The 16853-nt window shown below is 45.4% G+C and overlaps 3 non-coding genes across 3 annotated transcripts; 2 read left to right on the top strand and 1 right to left on the bottom strand.

Moving 5' to 3' along the window:
* Positions 1-5401: 5401 nt before the first annotated feature.
* TRNAR-UCG (transfer RNA arginine (anticodon UCG)) lies at positions 5402-5474 on the top strand. The gene has a single exon. It is a non-coding gene; the product is annotated as a tRNA-Arg (tRNA).
* A 2994-nt stretch (positions 5475-8468) lies between these two features.
* On the bottom strand, positions 8469-8540 carry TRNAQ-CUG (transfer RNA glutamine (anticodon CUG)). Its single transcript has one exon. It is a non-coding gene; the product is annotated as a tRNA-Gln (tRNA).
* Positions 8541-15201: 6661 nt separating this feature from the next.
* TRNAR-UCG (transfer RNA arginine (anticodon UCG)) lies at positions 15202-15274 on the top strand. Its single transcript has one exon. It is a non-coding gene; the product is annotated as a tRNA-Arg (tRNA).
* The last annotated feature ends 1579 nt before the right edge of the window (positions 15275-16853 follow it).

The following is a 16853-nucleotide window of genomic DNA, read 5'->3' as shown; positions in this document are numbered from 1 at the left end:
TAGTGAGGAGAAGAGGGAAATGCAAGATGGCTTTGCTTTTGTGTTGACGCATGCACACTGGAAGTATCCTGCACTCTATGTGTGGATCGGTTGCCAGGTGTTCTGTGCCAAAAGCATGAAGGTGTTTTTGCATGAAGGGGTGCTTTATATGCCTGTGGTGCCAAGGGATGTTCTGCCATGGGTTGTGGTATGTAAGTTGGTTGCAGAGGTGCAGTGTTCTGATGTTTGATATTGGTTGGGAGGGGTGTTCAAATGACATGCATGGGCGGCTTTGCTGGTGTGCCTGTTTTGTATGAAAAGTAGAATTTGAGCATGTAGTGCAGAGAGCAGTCAAAGTCCATGGTCCAGGTGGGTGAGGACCGCACAAAATCTGGAATCCACATTTAGCAGAACATCACATGGCAGAGCAAGGCTGAAAAAGACATGAAGGGCTAAAGAAAGCATTAGACGTCTCTCGTTTCATGCCTTGGTTGTGGTTTACCTTATTTTTGTACTTTTTGTAATACGTGCAACGCCTTGGATGAAGGTACTATATTGATGTTTAATAAATAAATTATACCAGCACATGAAAAATGCCAAACAAGGCAAAAGAAATGTGAGTCCTTCCTGTGCTCCTACCACTGGCGTCTGCAGAGAGCTTCCATTTCACTTTCTCACTTTGCTACTGTCAAACCGTGTCTCTCCCTCTCTTTTGCTCTCCCTCTCAAATAGATACATTGTATCCCATGTGCAACAGGGATCTTGGAATTGGGAGATGAAGGGAAGGAGTAAGGGAGACACTCCACGCATTGCCATAAAAGAAGTGCTATGGGTTATGGGAGACACAAACCTCGGGTTCAATTAAAGTTCGGCGTGAAATATGAATGCCCTGGGCAAACATTTCACTTTCCTGACTAAGTTGGTTGGCAGGCTGTGAGCCAATTTAGCTCTCAGCCTAACTTGCTCAGGGGCTGTGCTCAGTGGCCTCTTCTGACACTTTGTCATAGCAACGCTTGCCTTTCTCGGGCAATCAGAGGAGGGGTGGCTGTGATGGAAGAGTAGCATAGAAAGTATATGAAAGGAATCTTAACCAGCCCAGGTGGCCCAAAGGACTGGACACTTGCTTCTTAGCCAAGAGATTGTTGTTTTGGTTGCCATCCTTTATAAAGTGCTGCATTTTGATAAATGATCCAGCACTTCTTCTCAAAGAGTTGTAAGTGCTGTGAAGTGCACCCATATGGATGCGAGCAGGGGTGGCCCCAGCCCTTTGCTTGGGATTGCTTAAGCACTCGCACATTGAGGAGGTTGCAGGCATAAGGCAGCACTAAACTGACATTTAGTCTGGGGCACCAATTGGAAAGGGGGCCTTCAGCAAGATCTTGTAAACGTTCTCATCTTGTAGAGCAGACCATCTACCAGCAAACACTCATTAATGTTACAACAGAAGGAAACATACACTGGCAGAGGACACAAGCCTGCCCACACACAATCAATATATCCCTATGACGTAGACAAACACTTTATTGCTCAGCCCAGCCTTTAGATGGTTCACAACTCTAAGGACTAGCATCTATTTGTTAAACTAAATATCCTCTGAATTGGGATGAAAGATGCATCTAATGGGCCAAAGTAATGCCTAATAGCTATTAAGCCTCCTAGGCTCAGAGGAGGGGGAGGATCGACAGCCCAAGGGTAAATGACCCCAATCGCAACCAGCTTTCAAAACTGTCATCCTGCCCCCCAGGATACCTCGCATTTGTTTTTGAAAAAAGAAATAGATTTTCTACGCAGTTTTCTCATGTTTTGGGCTCGGTGCAAAAGGTTTTTGTTTTATTTTGTCTTATTGTGTTGACTTTTTTGGAAAAAGTTTTCTTATTGTATAGGTACATTGTGGACTCTTATGTCCCAAATGAGGGCAGCCGACACAGAGCAGGACGCAATAACGCCGCGCACAACGAATAATTAGGGCCCCTCAAGAGCCCAGCTGTAATCACAGGACCAATCGCAGTATACCACTAAGGACCCCATAGGGGGCTTTGGACCATACTACATAGCCTTGAAAAGGACCCACGGGTCGACCTCACCTCTGATACCGTTGTGGGTGCCACTAGGTCAGTTATGGTGCGTACCTTGTCTGGGCCTGGCTTCGTTCCCTCGTCTGAAAAGGCGTGTCCATAGAATCGCAGCTTCTTTTTCTTTATGTTGCATTTGTCAAAATTTAGAGTGAGGCCTGGCGTTTGCAATGCTTCACATACCATAAGTGCCTGATCGTGTTCATTCTGTGAGGTTTTGTATACCAAAATGTCATCGCTGTAATTAAAATCGGTCTTTATCGATAACAGTACTTACCTGATGGCTTCCTGAAACATCTCTGCTGCCGAAGAGATGCCGAAATTAAGGCATATATATCTAAAAAGGCCACTATGTGTCGCATATGTGATGATCACATGGGATGAGGGATGCAGTCCCAGCTGGTGATATCCTTGAGATAGATCAAGCTTGTAAACTGTTGTGGCTCTGTTAAGCTGCACGATCATATCTCTATTTTTGGTCTGCGGCGGCGTTCTCCTTGGATGGCTGTGTTGGCTACGCTCATGTCGAAGCATATCCTGATGCGCCTTCCTTCCTTGGGAACCACCACTAGGGGTGAAATCCATGGTGTGGGCCCTACCGCCTTCTTAATGATTTCATTTTGCTACAGCTGTTGAACCTCCTGAGACACTGCCTGTTGCAAATGAAACCAAACCCTCCGGGGCTGTTGGGGTACTGGGCGCACCTTTTCATCGATGTGGAGCTAGTTGACGCTCCATTTCTATTTTCCCAGTCCCTTGAAGAGGGTCGGTATTTGTTTATCGCACTTGTTCTTTAGAAATGGGTCTGTGTGATAATCTTGCCACACTGTGCGTTAGCTGTCGGGGCCCCATACCGCACCTTACCACTTCTGTATCTTGGCAGTTTATATACATGAGTCCTATTGATTTCACCGTTTTGTAACTGAGCAGGGACCACCCATCTATAGGGCTTCTTATCACGTGTATCGTGGCGTTGGCCGAGCGTCCTCGTTGTGCGAGTGTCAGTTGAAATTGACGAATGGATGTGTAGTTACTGAGGTGTGCAACCCACACGGATGGCTATTGAGCCTGGATCTTTCTCTTTTGCAGTATCTTCCTAGCACCCATTTTGAGAAATTTGTGTTCTCCCATGATGCTCACTGTTGCTCCAATGTCCATGAGGAAGCAATGTGTAGCAGGCCCCATGTCAATCATCACCCTTGGGCCTTCCTCGGCTTCCTGGTCCCCTTGCATTAGATTAAAATATTCGTCTGTGTAGTCTATATAAAACTCCTGTAGCATTTCCACATTATCTCAGTGGCTTTTAAATTCATTCTCGTATGGATCAGCATAATCCACGTACTAGTGTGGTATTTCTTTGTATGTCGCCACCTCAAATTTCAGAACCGGTTCCATCGCTCTGATCACTCTTTGTGGCATCTGCGAGTATGGCCGTGGTATCCTCCATGTTGTTTGTTGGGAAGCCCTCATTGATGGTCTCCACATGGTTGTCTGTGGTGGCCTTGCTGTCAGAAAAGGTCTGCCTTCTTGGCACACGGTGTGAAAGTGTCCTTCTCTTCCACATTTGGAGCATGCCTCACAAATTGCTGGGCATGTTCCGGTGTGCGGAAATGCGAATCCGCATCTGAAACATATCCGTTGTGGTCTAGCTGACTGCCTGTTTGTTGGTATGGATATCGAGTAGGCCCCCTCGAGGTAACTGGTCCTCCCATGAACCGGTTGACCGGCCCTCTTGGTGTCATGAGAGCAGCCACCGTTTCATCTTTCTCTGTCTTCTTTTTCTGTGTTTCAATGGCTGTGGTCTGCAGATCTACCCTCTCATGCACTCTGGCCAGCTCAATGACTGTGTCAATGGTCAGCGGCTGCTTCAGCAACTGCTTCCAGAATGTAGACGATGTACACCCTTCTATCACCCTCAGCCTAGTAGACTCATCATCAGCAAAGCTCGCAAACGGCAGTGTATTAATTTCTGTAGTCGCTGTTGGGCTGGATGATTAATTTCTTGTTCAGTGCCCCCACACGGGTGTCATACGGTGTTCTTTCTTCTTACGGTATGGTCTTTATTTTACCGTTCATCTCATTGCCCAACACATTTGTGATCATGCCAGATATGGCCAGAGACTTTTCTTACCCTGCAGCACCTATGAAATCGGTGAAATCTTGCACCCATTCTGCCCACCGGGGACCTTTGTCGAATTGGAGCTGCAATGGGAATGGTGGGGGTTTTCAAAGGAAAGTGGCCCTTGCGCTTGAACTCTGCCTTGCTTGCTGCTCAGCTGGCTGCTCGTCCATCTTGCTGCTGTTCCAGGCCTCCCGGTGATGCAAATATCTCCTGGTCCACACCTTCTGTTTACCGGTTGCCTTTATCCTTTAATGTTCTCATCTTTTCTTACCCCTCTGTGGCGGATACAGGTATGGCAATGCAGCCGGGCCTGTTGCGTCAAAGGAAACAGCTGAGCAGAGTACATCCTCATAGTGTACGTGGACTTCCTGACCTAGGTCTCTGGATGAGGGCACGGGACGCCACACAGTGCTGGTGGCAAGCGGAGTTGCGGATCACAGCGGAACAGTAATGTTGGAACGCAGACCATCCTGACCTCGGAGTCTGGATGCCGGCATGGGACGCCACTGCAGTCAGTGTCAAGTGGAACTGCGGACTGCAGTCGCGTAGGAACTGCAGAGTGCAGTGGACGTCTCTCGCGGCGTGGGACTTATGGCTTGTCGCCAGTTGTTGCATTTGGGCCTAAAGGGTCTGCATTCAACTCCGTCTATTGACTAATGTTTTCTCCCCTTACTCCTCCTCTTCCTCTCAGACCCTTGTGACCTAGCATGGTCACTCCGTTAAAGCTGCTTCTGCCAGCTCACAACCCCCCACATTTTCATAAGCTTGTGGATCTAGGAAGCGGCTGTATGTTGTTTTTGGTGTTGCTTTTTTTTTTTATAAGTGTGCATAAGGAAGGCGCTGTGGCTTGTGGTGATGCAGGTGACCAGGACACATCTTCATCTATTTAGTTAATTAGATGAACATGAGAGCTGCATCGATTAAGACACAGCCTCAGAAGTCCACGGATAGAGAGAATACAGGCGGAAAAGGAGAGAACAATATTTGGGGACAGGCGGGGATGAAGCGAGACAGAGAGAAAGAAGTAAAACGCGTGAGAGACTGGTTCCTGTACTTTAGATCTGGGCTGTATATTTAAATGGGTCTTCATCTTAATATGTGTTCAACATATCACTTCCATAAAGAATGAGGGGATTGACTCTGGTCTAACCTCATAGACAGACAAGATAGCATATGCAATGTGATGGAGGACGCTATTTATATAAGTATACAGATGTTGCAACCAGTGGACCGCATGGCCTAATGGATAAGGCGTCTGACTTCGAATCAGAAGATTGAGGGTTCGAGTCCCTTCGTGGTCGGGGACGTTTTGTACATTTAAATTATCTTTGCTTTTATAGGAAAAGTTGATGATGTACGCATCTGGAAATCCAGATGTCATATTTTGGAAACTAAAGCCGGCTACAGAGAAGACCATGAGATGCTCCTCAACACCATTCGTGTGCAAATGCTTAGGAAATACTGTCAGCCCATTGTATGGCTTCAGGTCGGAAGAGGGTTGTGTGTGCTGGCACGCATTGGGGGAGATTCATCCAATTTGCACTGCTCTAGTGCAGGAGCAGGGAAGGTATTTGTCTGGTTGTAGTGACAGTGAAATTACACAATATGGCTGCATGTTTGCAGTGCTGAAACGTTAACATCCGCACCGTTGGAAGCACCCAAAACACGAACACAAACATTGCGGCGTTAGGCCTGGCGCTAAGAGATGCACATGAAGGGTTTTGTAGCGCCCTAATTCCAACACATCTTTTGTCATTACGCTGGTGCTTAGCATAAACCTTGTCATTACAACAGTTTTGCTCATTGTAGCCCCAGCACAATGACAACATGCTGCTTGTTTTACCACCGGTGTAATAACAACATGTGCACGAGTGTTCAAGCTGGTAATGTTACCTTAGCAAATGTGGTAATTGTGTCTTCACTAAGGTTTCCGGAAATGCTTTCAAGGCATCAGTGCAGCGACCAGTATGCATCTGGATGTTGAACTGGCTCTACAAAAAGCAATTCATGCCCAGTTAAAAATAGCTCTAAATGCCGACTTTTCACAGCATCAGTATACTCCTACTTTGCATCATCCTGACATACTTCCAATTTGCAAATTGCATGTCATGTCATAATAAAGCAGGATGTGGTGGTCAGCCATATTTTCTGCCACCAAGCGCTCCAACAGAACCAGCACATCATGTTACAGGTATCCCGACAAAATATAGCCATCAAAAATAGTCTGTGAAAATGTCGTGGTGAAAATACCTCTGCAGTGAAAACGATGCCAAGCAAAAAGTAGTCAAAAACGCAGCTGAAAAGTAGCCAAAATTGATAGTGTTGCTACAGTAATTGTTAGGTAAAAGAGTATTTAGTGGGCTTGTTATTGCCTGGTTTAGGGTTAGGGGAAGGATAGGGGTTAGGGTTAGAGTAAATATGTTCAGGTTTGGTTAGTGGTTAGACGAGATTCTGTGTCAGCTGAAGGGTTTGGGTATTGGTTTGGGGAAGTGTTAAAGAAATGGATACAGAGGATGGAAAGGGCTGGTGGTGTTGGCGTAGGATAGCAGTTAGGTTAAACCTAGTGGTTAGGGTAAAGTAATCATTAGGGTAAGTGTTAGAGTTGCAATTAAGGTAAGGTTAGTATTACAGGAAGGGTTTGGGTCAGGGCTAGGGCTGTGTAATTTGTGGCGACCTGGTGATTGTATTGGAGACAGGTTCACTGTTGATTTGCTCTTTATTTTGCATTCGCTAATATGCAAATAAAGTGCATTCGTGTGCTGAAGGGTTCCTGTTCTGTGAGAATTTAGGGTAGGATAAGTGGTGTAATTCGAGTTAGGGGACGGTTTAGGAATGGAGTTCATATTTAGGGTTGCAGCCTTGTGCTTTTGTGTATTTAAAAATAGGTGTTTTGGTGACCTTATTTACTGGCAACATTTTCAGACCTGGCATAGTTTTTATTGAATGACTAACTTTATTAAAATGACTTTTTGCTGACTACATTTACCTGCAGACATTTTCACATAGAACCATGTTAGATATTACAAGAAGGCTGGAGATAAGTCTATAAGAGGCCAGTATGGCGGGGTCCAGTGTTGGTTTCTTTATAAGCATGAAGGTAACGCCTGCCGTGTTCATATGGGGGACAAACCAGCGGAAAAGATGGGGTTGATCAGATGAGCCTCTTAAAGGCATTGAAGGAAAAGCTGTTCCAGGGCCACAGCTGAGCCAGTGGATTTGAGCTTATTGATCAGTTCAAGGACAGCGGCAGCATCCACCCATTGTGAGGGGAAGCAAAGCACCTTTTCTCGTCCTGGGCACAGGCAAGGCAGCTGGCAGGGATCTATGTCCATTGCAAGAACATACAGATTCCTTGTTTTAGTAATGATTTGCCGGAAAGTGAAAAATAAATCAAGACTTTCAAAGAGAAATGCAGATGGGAGATATAAGGGAAACATGATTTATGTTAAGATGGTTTCTAGAGATGCTGCCAAAACAACATATTACATTTTATAACCATACTATATAGGCACATATGTTTTCATGCACATCACGTGCAAAACCAAGACACACGCAGTAACGAGCGGGAAAACTCAGCAAATGGTTCTTACTTCTTGAACCAGTTGTCCGTTTTCCTTTTCAGTGAATTAAACGTGTAATAACATTCCATTGGTGTCAATCTGAAAAACATGTAAAAGCAACAACAACATACATGGATATGAAAGAAAGACTGAGAAGACATATAGTCCTTGAAGTGGCGAGTCTCAAGGTCTGCTGGTTCACATTAAATAAGAGGAGGAAATAGGTTATGTGGGAGTTTGATACATAACCAGCTCAATGTGATTGAACTGTTTTAGGGGTACAAAGAGAGTACATCTAAAAAAAAAGAGGTATTAGATAGAGGGTCCCCTGTCAGTTCCAGGCGATAAAACATGCACCGAAAAAAGGGATTCTGCGGTCATGGGAGAGTCATCAACTTACATTTAGGACAGTAAGCAAGGACGTAGATTTAGGACAGTAAGCAAGATTAATGAGCACAGAATGTTAGATGCTATGCAACTGTTTCCCGAATACTTTGCTGACCTGCTGCTCAGAGAGAACACTAAGAGATGAAAGGCAGAGAAATTGAAGTTCTGTTGCAGAAACCTGGGAACGCCTTCTCTGTTTAAATAAAGACTATGAAAGTACCATGTGTACCGTCTCCAAACACACAAGTCACTTCTGCCACCATTTGCAAGTAAAAATAGCAAGACACGTCCTGTTAACATTAAATCGACATAACATTTTTATGTTAAATGTTTTTTTTCAAAAAAACTAGGTCCCACCGAGATTTGAACTCGGATCGCTGGATTCAGAGTCCAGAGTGCTAACCATTACACCATGGAACCACGTGAACAGTACTTTCCAGTCCCTCAATATACTCTGTTCAAGAAGGAGAAGTACATGCAGTAGCATATTTTTGTTATCTACTGTAATTCTAGTTTAAGATTTCACCTTTTTGCAGAAAAGCATAGCCAAGCGTCCAATCAGTGAAATTTCATGAGCAAATCTGGAAAATCCAGAATGACTCCTTTCATGATTGAGATTTTATTATTTAGAAGAGAAAACATGGATATTGTACATGAATACAGGTATCTCACTAACACAATCACTCAACGTCCCACTTGCAGGGGCAGGAGGGCAGGGACCCTTACTAGCAGCGCTTCTGGTAGCCATGCACAACTCGCCATTCTCTTATCTACGCTGTTGGCGCTAACCTATTCCTAATTAGCGTATAATAAAGAGATTGGGTTTGCATGGGTTGGACTAAATAGGAGGACTAATATAAAAGAAGCTGTTTTCAAGGACTCAGTAGCGCCACCTGCAGACTGTATAGTATAACACTGAACCCTATAACAAAAACAGGACAAATATAGACAACTCTGGGTTTGTAACTGGCAACAAATGCAGGAATAATAAACTTAGAAATTCGTGGGTAGTCGAAACAATATTTTCAATGGAAAGAAAAAAACCTGAACTAAAGTGCAAAACAATTAAACTGCTGCATTTGAAATGAAGATCAGCTATTGATCAACGTATAAGGCAAGAAAATAAGCCAGTTTAGGTAAATGGTATAAACAATCGCGTTCCCCTACGGATACGAATGGAGGAATACATATTTAAGCCTTTCGTGCTGGGGTGGGAAGGTGAGCGTATGTCACTGCTAGTTCACTATAAATCCCACAATGCACTTAAAGAGGTATTACCCAAATTGTTCCGAAAATATTGATCGCATGGTAGAGTTGACCCAATTCGGTCACTACCATTAGTTCGAATTTTTTCCAACAATTTGGGTGCCAAAATACCGGAACATGAGGAGCAGGGTTTGGAGGTGTCCCCTGCTCCCCATGTTAGGTATCTGTAGCCTCAGGGATTGCGGGGGTGTCCCCTGCATACTTAACAATGGAGGAGGTGGACAAAAATGGGCTGGGCCCCCGTTGTCAATGAACAGACAAAACGGGGGCCCGAGCAGTTTTACTGCGGGGGCAGATGACCCAGATCCCATAAATCAAGGTTATGGTATGTTACTGGGTTTTATACCCGATCCAGCGCCATTTGCATGGTCTCCAGGGGCTCCGCAGGATCTTAGAGAGAGGGATGGGTTACATTAGTGAGGAGAAGAGGGAAATGCAAGATGGCTTTGCTTTTGTGTTGACGCATGCACACTGGAAGTATCCTGCACTCTATGTGTGGATCGGTTGCCAGGTGTTCTGTGCCAAAAGCATGAAGGTGTTTTTGCATGAAGGGGTGCTTTATATGCCTGTGGTGCCAAGGGATGTTCTGCCATGGGTTGTGGTATGTAAGTTGGTTGCAGAGGTGCAGTGTTCTGATGTTTGATATTGGTTGGGAGGGGTGTTCAAATGACATGCATGGGCGGCTTTGCTGGTGTGCCTGTTTTGTATGAAAAGTAGAATTTGAGCATGTAGTGCAGAGAGCAGTCAAAGTCCATGGTCCAGGTGGGTGAGGACCGCACAAAATCTGGAATCCACATTTAGCAGAACATCACATGGCAGAGCAAGGCTGAAAAAGACATGAAGGGCTAAAGAAAGCATTAGACGTCTCTCGTTTCATGCCTTGGTTGTGGTTTACCTTATTTTTGTACTTTTTGTAATACGTGCAACGCCTTGGATGAAGGTACTATATTGATGTTTAATAAATAAATTATACCAGCACATGAAAAATGCCAAACAAGGCAAAAGAAATGTGAGTCCTTCCTGTGCTCCTACCACTGGCGTCTGCAGAGAGCTTCCATTTCACTTTCTCACTTTGCTACTGTCAAACCGTGTCTCTCCCTCTCTTTTGCTCTCCCTCTCAAATAGATACATTGTATCCCATGTGCAACAGGGATCTTGGAATTGGGAGATGAAGGGAAGGAGTAAGGGAGACACTCCACGCATTGCCATAAAAGAAGTGCTATGGGTTATGGGAGACACAAACCTCGGGTTCAATTAAAGTTCGGCGTGAAATATGAATGCCCTGGGCAAACATTTCACTTTCCTGACTAAGTTGGTTGGCAGGCTGTGAGCCAATTTAGCTCTCAGCCTAACTTGCTCAGGGGCTGTGCTCAGTGGCCTCTTCTGACACTTTGTCATAGCAACGCTTGCCTTTCTCGGGCAATCAGAGGAGGGGTGGCTGTGATGGAAGAGTAGCATAGAAAGTATATGAAAGGAATCTTAACCAGCCCAGGTGGCCCAAAGGACTGGACACTTGCTTCTTAGCCAAGAGATTGTTGTTTTGGTTGCCATCCTTTATAAAGTGCTGCATTTTGATAAATGATCCAGCACTTCTTCTCAAAGAGTTGTAAGTGCTGTGAAGTGCACCCATATGGATGCGAGCAGGGGTGGCCCCAGCCCTTTGCTTGGGATTGCTTAAGCACTCGCACATTGAGGAGGTTGCAGGCATAAGGCAGCACTAAACTGACATTTAGTCTGGGGCACCAATTGGAAAGGGGGCCTTCAGCAAGATCTTGTAAACGTTCTCATCTTGTAGAGCAGACCATCTACCAGCAAACACTCATTAATGTTACAACAGAAGGAAACATACACTGGCAGAGGACACAAGCCTGCCCACACACAATCAATATATCCCTATGACGTAGACAAACACTTTATTGCTCAGCCCAGCCTTTAGATGGTTCACAACTCTAAGGACTAGCATCTATTTGTTAAACTAAATATCCTCTGAATTGGGATGAAAGATGCATCTAATGGGCCAAAGTAATGCCTAATAGCTATTAAGCCTCCTAGGCTCAGAGGAGGGGGAGGATCGACAGCCCAAGGGTAAATGACCCCAATCGCAACCAGCTTTCAAAACTGTCATCCTGCCCCCCAGGATACCTCGCATTTGTTTTTGAAAAAAGAAATAGATTTTCTACGCAGTTTTCTCATGTTTTGGGCTCGGTGCAAAAGGTTTTTGTTTTATTTTGTCTTATTGTGTTGACTTTTTTGGAAAAAGTTTTCTTATTGTATAGGTACATTGTGGACTCTTATGTCCCAAATGAGGGCAGCCGACACAGAGCAGGACGCAATAACGCCGCGCACAACGAATAATTAGGGCCCCTCAAGAGCCCAGCTGTAATCACAGGACCAATCGCAGTATACCACTAAGGACCCCATAGGGGGCTTTGGACCATACTACATAGCCTTGAAAAGGACCCACGGGTCGACCTCACCTCTGATACCGTTGTGGGTGCCACTAGGTCAGTTATGGTGCGTACCTTGTCTGGGCCTGGCTTCGTTCCCTCGTCTGAAAAGGCGTGTCCATAGAATCGCAGCTTCTTTTTCTTTATGTTGCATTTGTCAAAATTTAGAGTGAGGCCTGGCGTTTGCAATGCTTCACATACCATAAGTGCCTGATCGTGTTCATTCTGTGAGGTTTTGTATACCAAAATGTCATCGCTGTAATTAAAATCGGTCTTTATCGATAACAGTACTTACCTGATGGCTTCCTGAAACATCTCTGCTGCCGAAGAGATGCCGAAATTAAGGCATATATATCTAAAAAGGCCACTATGTGTCGCATATGTGATGATCACATGGGATGAGGGATGCAGTCCCAGCTGGTGATATCCTTGAGATAGATCAAGCTTGTAAACTGTTGTGGCTCTGTTAAGCTGCACGATCATATCTCTATTTTTGGTCTGCGGCGGCGTTCTCCTTGGATGGCTGTGTTGGCTACGCTCATGTCGAAGCATATCCTGATGCGCCTTCCTTCCTTGGGAACCACCACTAGGGGTGAAATCCATGGTGTGGGCCCTACCGCCTTCTTAATGATTTCATTTTGCTACAGCTGTTGAACCTCCTGAGACACTGCCTGTTGCAAATGAAACCAAACCCTCCGGGGCTGTTGGGGTACTGGGCGCACCTTTTCATCGATGTGGAGCTAGTTGACGCTCCATTTCTATTTTCCCAGTCCCTTGAAGAGGGTCGGTATTTGTTTATCGCACTTGTTCTTTAGAAATGGGTCTGTGTGATAATCTTGCCACACTGTGCGTTAGCTGTCGGGGCCCCATACCGCACCTTACCACTTCTGTATCTTGGCAGTTTATATACATGAGTCCTATTGATTTCACCGTTTTGTAACTGAGCAGGGACCACCCATCTATAGGGCTTCTTATCACGTGTATCGTGGCGTTGGCCGAGCGTCCTCGTTGTGCGAGTGTCAGTTGAAATTGACGAATGGATGTGTAGTTACTGAGGTGTGCAACCCACACGGATGGCTATTGAGCCTGGATCTTTCTCTTTTGCAGTATCTTCCTAGCACCCATTTTGAGAAATTTGTGTTCTCCCATGATGCTCACTGTTGCTCCAATGTCCATGAGGAAGCAATGTGTAGCAGGCCCCATGTCAATCATCACCCTTGGGCCTTCCTCGGCTTCCTGGTCCCCTTGCATTAGATTAAAATATTCGTCTGTGTAGTCTATATAAAACTCCTGTAGCATTTCCACATTATCTCAGTGGCTTTTAAATTCATTCTCGTATGGATCAGCATAATCCACGTACTAGTGTGGTATTTCTTTGTATGTCGCCACCTCAAATTTCAGAACCGGTTCCATCGCTCTGATCACTCTTTGTGGCATCTGCGAGTATGGCCGTGGTATCCTCCATGTTGTTTGTTGGGAAGCCCTCATTGATGGTCTCCACATGGTTGTCTGTGGTGGCCTTGCTGTCAGAAAAGGTCTGCCTTCTTGGCACACGGTGTGAAAGTGTCCTTCTCTTCCACATTTGGAGCATGCCTCACAAATTGCTGGGCATGTTCCGGTGTGCGGAAATGCGAATCCGCATCTGAAACATATCCGTTGTGGTCTAGCTGACTGCCTGTTTGTTGGTATGGATATCGAGTAGGCCCCCTCGAGGTAACTGGTCCTCCCATGAACCGGTTGACCGGCCCTCTTGGTGTCATGAGAGCAGCCACCGTTTCATCTTTCTCTGTCTTCTTTTTCTGTGTTTCAATGGCTGTGGTCTGCAGATCTACCCTCTCATGCACTCTGGCCAGCTCAATGACTGTGTCAATGGTCAGCGGCTGCTTCAGCAACTGCTTCCAGAATGTAGACGATGTACACCCTTCTATCACCCTCAGCCTAGTAGACTCATCATCAGCAAAGCTCGCAAACGGCAGTGTATTAATTTCTGTAGTCGCTGTTGGGCTGGATGATTAATTTCTTGTTCAGTGCCCCCACACGGGTGTCATACGGTGTTCTTTCTTCTTACGGTATGGTCTTTATTTTACCGTTCATCTCATTGCCCAACACATTTGTGATCATGCCAGATATGGCCAGAGACTTTTCTTACCCTGCAGCACCTATGAAATCGGTGAAATCTTGCACCCATTCTGCCCACCGGGGACCTTTGTCGAATTGGAGCTGCAATGGGAATGGTGGGGGTTTTCAAAGGAAAGTGGCCCTTGCGCTTGAACTCTGCCTTGCTTGCTGCTCAGCTGGCTGCTCGTCCATCTTGCTGCTGTTCCAGGCCTCCCGGTGATGCAAATATCTCCTGGTCCACACCTTCTGTTTACCGGTTGCCTTTATCCTTTAATGTTCTCATCTTTTCTTACCCCTCTGTGGCGGATACAGGTATGGCAATGCAGCCGGGCCTGTTGCGTCAAAGGAAACAGCTGAGCAGAGTACATCCTCATAGTGTACGTGGACTTCCTGACCTAGGTCTCTGGATGAGGGCACGGGACGCCACACAGTGCTGGTGGCAAGCGGAGTTGCGGATCACAGCGGAACAGTAATGTTGGAACGCAGACCATCCTGACCTCGGAGTCTGGATGCCGGCATGGGACGCCACTGCAGTCAGTGTCAAGTGGAACTGCGGACTGCAGTCGCGTAGGAACTGCAGAGTGCAGTGGACGTCTCTCGCGGCGTGGGACTTATGGCTTGTCGCCAGTTGTTGCATTTGGGCCTAAAGGGTCTGCATTCAACTCCGTCTATTGACTAATGTTTTCTCCCCTTACTCCTCCTCTTCCTCTCAGACCCTTGTGACCTAGCATGGTCACTCCGTTAAAGCTGCTTCTGCCAGCTCACAACCCCCCACATTTTCATAAGCTTGTGGATCTAGGAAGCGGCTGTATGTTGTTTTTGGTGTTGCTTTTTTTTTTTATAAGTGTGCATAAGGAAGGCGCTGTGGCTTGTGGTGATGCAGGTGACCAGGACACATCTTCATCTATTTAGTTAATTAGATGAACATGAGAGCTGCATCGATTAAGACACAGCCTCAGAAGTCCACGGATAGAGAGAATACAGGCGGAAAAGGAGAGAACAATATTTGGGGACAGGCGGGGATGAAGCGAGACAGAGAGAAAGAAGTAAAACGCGTGAGAGACTGGTTCCTGTACTTTAGATCTGGGCTGTATATTTAAATGGGTCTTCATCTTAATATGTGTTCAACATATCACTTCCATAAAGAATGAGGGGATTGACTCTGGTCTAACCTCATAGACAGACAAGATAGCATATGCAATGTGATGGAGGACGCTATTTATATAAGTATACAGATGTTGCAACCAGTGGACCGCATGGCCTAATGGATAAGGCGTCTGACTTCGAATCAGAAGATTGAGGGTTCGAGTCCCTTCGTGGTCGGGGACGTTTTGTACATTTAAATTATCTTTGCTTTTATAGGAAAAGTTGATGATGTACGCATCTGGAAATCCAGATGTCATATTTTGGAAACTAAAGCCGGCTACAGAGAAGACCATGAGATGCTCCTCAACACCATTCGTGTGCAAATGCTTAGGAAATACTGTCAGCCCATTGTATGGCTTCAGGTCGGAAGAGGGTTGTGTGTGCTGGCACGCATTGGGGGAGATTCATCCAATTTGCACTGCTCTAGTGCAGGAGCAGGGAAGGTATTTGTCTGGTTGTAGTGACAGTGAAATTACACAATATGGCTGCATGTTTGCAGTGCTGAAACGTTAACATCCGCACCGTTGGAAGCACCCAAAACACGAACACAAACATTGCGGCGTTAGGCCTGGCGCTAAGAGATGCACATGAAGGGTTTTGTAGCGCCCTAATTCCAACACATCTTTTGTCATTACGCTGGTGCTTAGCATAAACCTTGTCATTACAACAGTTTTGCTCATTGTAGCCCCAGCACAATGACAACATGCTGCTTGTTTTACCACCGGTGTAATAACAACATGTGCACGAGTGTTCAAGCTGGTAATGTTACCTTAGCAAATGTGGTAATTGTGTCTTCACTAAGGTTTCCGGAAATGCTTTCAAGGCATCAGTGCAGCGACCAGTATGCATCTGGATGTTGAACTGGCTCTACAAAAAGCAATTCATGCCCAGTTAAAAATAGCTCTAAATGCCGACTTTTCACAGCATCAGTATACTCCTACTTTGCATCATCCTGACATACTTCCAATTTGCAAATTGCATGTCATGTCATAATAAAGCAGGATGTGGTGGTCAGCCATATTTTCTGCCACCAAGCGCTCCAACAGAACCAGCACATCATGTTACAGGTATCCCGACAAAATATAGCCATCAAAAATAGTCTGTGAAAATGTCGTGGTGAAAATACCTCTGCAGTGAAAACGATGCCAAGCAAAAAGTAGTCAAAAACGCAGCTGAAAAGTAGCCAAAATTGGTAGTGTTGCTACAGTAATTGTTAGGTAAAAGAGTATTTAGTGGGCTTGTTATTGCCTGGTTTAGGGTTAGGGGAAGGATAGGGGTTAGGGTTAGAGTAAATATGTTCAGGTTTGGTTAGTGGTTAGACGAGATTCTGTGTCAGCTGAAGGGTTTGGGTATTGGTTTGGGGAAGTGTTAAAGAAATGGATACAGAGGATGGAAAGGGCTGGTGGTGTTGGCGTAGGATAGCAGTTAGGTTAAACCTAGTGGTTAGGGTAAAGTAATCATTAGGGTAAGTGTTAGAGTTGCAATTAAGGTAAGGTTAGTATTACAGGAAGGGTTTGGGTCAGGGCTAGGGCTGTGTAATTTGTGGCGACCTGGTGATTGTATTGGAGACAGGTTCACTGTTGATTTGCTCTTTATTTTGCATTCGCTAATATGCAAATAAAGTGCATTCGTGTGCTGAAGGGTTCCTGTTCTGTGAGAATTTAGGGTAGGATAAGTGGTGTAATTCGAGTTAGGGGACGGTTTAGGAATGGAGTTCATATTTAGGGTTGCAGCCTTGTGCTTTTGTGTATTTAAA

The sequence above is a fragment of the Ambystoma mexicanum genome, assembly GCF_040938575.1.
Source record: "Ambystoma mexicanum isolate Mex_15411 chromosome 12 unlocalized genomic scaffold, UKY_AmexF1_1 Mex_chr12_unloc.2, whole genome shotgun sequence".
In the NCBI taxonomy this organism is placed as follows: domain Eukaryota; kingdom Metazoa; phylum Chordata; class Amphibia; order Caudata; family Ambystomatidae; genus Ambystoma; species Ambystoma mexicanum.
The sequence above is the reverse complement of the archived record's forward strand: the minus strand, read 5'-3'. Positions and strand labels throughout refer to the sequence as shown.